Here is a 3,619-nt window from a genome sequence, read left to right as displayed (position 1 = left end):
ACACGCACAGGTGTGTATGTAGGTATATATACATACATATTGTGTGTGCCTACCAACATGTGCGTGTATGTGTGAGTCCACTTGCTTGTGCTTGCGTGTGAGCAACTGTTTAATACCTATGTCTGTCCTTGTTTGTCCCCTCTGTGTTTAGCCCCTTGTGGGTAATAAAGAAATAGGTACATGTCAGTTCATATACAATATATATTTATATATATATGTATCTATACACACACACACACACACACACACATATATATATATATACACATATATACATATACACACATATATACATATATATATTCAAAGAAAATATTTCTTACAGCGCTCACTGTTTTCCTCTCGTTTTGTTCTAACGTCTCTACATATTTGTTTTCGTTCGGTTTCCTTTTATATTTCCACTGTCATGTTTTTGTTAACAAATTTCACCCTCCATAAATCCTAAATTTCATGGGAACAACTCTCTTTCAAAACTTATATTGTCATTGAATGCTCGAAATGAGGAGCAGATAGACATCCGACATGTGATGAAGGTTCGTTCTTTGTGTTTTTTGTCCTCTTTTCCATTTTGACTCTCCTCGTGGTTTTGCGTATTTAACTCGTTGTTTTCACACTTCGTGGTGGTTACACGTTTGGTGACGCCCTGTACCTATATATATATATATATATATATATATATATATATATATAAGGTCAAAGAGGGTACAGGCGCCGCTATATATATTATATGTAGAAAAATACAAATTGGGACAAGAACGTAAAACATTTAGAAGACGATACAAAAAAACACGGACGGTACATTCGAAGCCTTCAATCTTCAGTCAAGAACCGGATCATCCTCGCAATTTCGGCTGATTAATCTCAAGATTTCGGCTGATTAATCTTGAGATTAATCAGCCGAAATTGCGAGGATGATCTAGTTCTTGACTAAAGATTGAAGGCTACGAATGTGCCGTCCGTCTTTTTTGTATCGTCTTCTAAATGTTTTTACGCTCTTGTCCTAGTTTGTTTTTTTCAACATATAATATATATATTTATATCTGTTTGTTTGTCTGTCTGTTTGTCTCTCTATCTATCTGTCTATATATAAGTAAGAAAATTTAGTTTTGTTTGCACCAAAGATTAGATTGATGCAGGTTATGTCTAACAATAGGTCCACCTGATAGGATTATCTAAACCCTTATACATGTCAGGTTTGGTGTATCGAGTAGGGAGTTCTTTTTGAGTGAGTTGCATCCAAGTATAAGTGGCTTAACTACTATTCCTTGAAAATATTTGTCAAAGTTCCGTTTTAAAGTAATGGGCCTCTTAAGGAAAAGAAATTGCAGTGCATTTATGTGTTACCGTGTATTTATGGTCTTAGATTGGATACGGGAGGTATAGCCTGTTGTCCTAGCCTTAGATAAATTTTGATGCTAATGTTGAGGTCTTATGGTCAATGCTGGTGTTATATTCTCCACATCGTGCAAATGATGTGTCGCTCACGGCGGCGCTGGAGCGGTTACAGTTTCAGTGATTTAAGGTGGTCCCAATAATTGAGATCAGTTATATATATATATATCAATTATAGATGGATATGTATATATATATTTATACATACATCCGTATATAACCATGTATTTAAGTGATAAATATCAATCACATTATCAGTTTACATGGAAGCCTAATGACTATTTGAAATGTATAGAAATATATGCACGTGTATAATGGTCGAATATTTCATATATAAATGAATGTCAAAATATATTTACATATAATATTGTAATATTGCTTTACATGCATAATATTCATACGCAGGCACGTATATGTACGTAATGCCATATATAAAGTATAGGGTTTGCTTGCAGAAGCAAACACACGTATTATATAAACATATCTATACCTATATTTATGCATGTATGTATGTATGTATGTATGTATGTATGTATGTATGTATGTATGTATCTATCTATCTATATATCTATCTATCTATCTATCTATCTATCTATCTATCTATCTATCTATCTCTGTCTGTCTGTCTCTGTCTGTCTGTCTGTATGTCTGTATGTCTCTCTCTCTCTCTCTCTCTATATATATATATATACATATATATATATGCAAATGCATTTACATATATTTGCGATTGAGGCTATAGGTATCTGTACATTCGTAATTTAAAGCAATCATATATGTACACGCAAGCATCTCTTTCTTTCTCTCTGTCTATCCAGCTGAATGATTACACACATGCATGCATCATACATACATACACACGTACGTACATACATACATACATGTATACATATATATATATATATATACATACATATATATATATGTACACATACACATGTTTATATATATATACATGTAGAAATATACGCACACACACACACAAAAGCACTCAGACATGCACACACGCAGCCACACACACACTCATTCACTCGCATTTATATCTATATTTAATCATTTATATTGTTATAGATTGAAAGGATATAGCTCTAAATGCAGGCGATTGCGTAAATATACTGAGAGGTTAATTAGCAGATAGATGGGTGTATATATATGAATATAAAGACAGACGCACACACAGAGGCACACCTATAGATACAAGCACACACATGCAAACATATACATGCAAGGAACACACATACACAAACACACACGCACGCAGTCTCAAACATACAGAGAAGAAGACATATACACATATATCATTAGCTCTAGGTAGACAACGTCTTAATTCACTGCGATATGTTCTTCGTCAGTTTAATCTGTGTAATTCATGTCCACTAAATCAATATTCAGCTTTGACAAACTATACACAAGAGACAGGAAATTAACCTCATCATCGTTCTTGGATCTTCTATGGCACAATGCTGAAAGAACTTTTGATTCCTTATTAACATTGTAACATATGAAGGTTGTCGGGAAATTAATGTGATTTTTCTGCTATACAGAATGAATATCATACTAAAGATCGTTATAAAATGCTTGAGTGAAATAATTTCGCTTCTTATCTATGAAGCCTTCCAATTATAAATATGAATGGGCGAATATTGATTTCTCTCATATGCTCAAGTCAAGTTTTGTATGAAAACGTGCAATAGGTAGAATCGAAATATAATAATTCCATCACTTGATAAGATTTAAACTCGTTGTGCATATACATTTTTATTCTAATGCTTAAGTTGACCTCCCAAGTTTCTCTGATTGTAGTATATTCTATAGTGCGTTTCTCTATTCAAATGACGAGGTATTTCAGGAATTATATTTATCTTCCTGTATCCAGGTTCTCAGTATAGTTTCTCACACATTTGAATTCAGCAATCATCCGTCCGTTCAGCGTTGATAGAATAACTGATTTACTATGTTGTATGATTTCATCATGCATAGATCCATATCATCAGGAATATATACAGATGCAACGGATTTTAAGGTTAACAATATCAAATCTTTCTACTTGAAGGACTAAGAAGATTCTAACCTAATGAGTAAAATAAGATAAACACTTTCTACTCTGTGTATATGAAAAACGACTCCTTTCTCAGGAACTATACATATAAAAAGAAGAACCATACCATAAACATGGGAGCAATAAGTCGGTTGACCCCTCATATATATTGAGGTGGGAGGTCAGCTT

The sequence above is a fragment of the Octopus sinensis genome, linkage group LG6 (assembly GCF_006345805.1).
Source record: "Octopus sinensis linkage group LG6, ASM634580v1, whole genome shotgun sequence".
Taxonomy (NCBI): Eukaryota; Metazoa; Mollusca; class Cephalopoda; order Octopoda; family Octopodidae; genus Octopus; species Octopus sinensis.
This window is presented reverse-complemented; position numbering follows the sequence as displayed.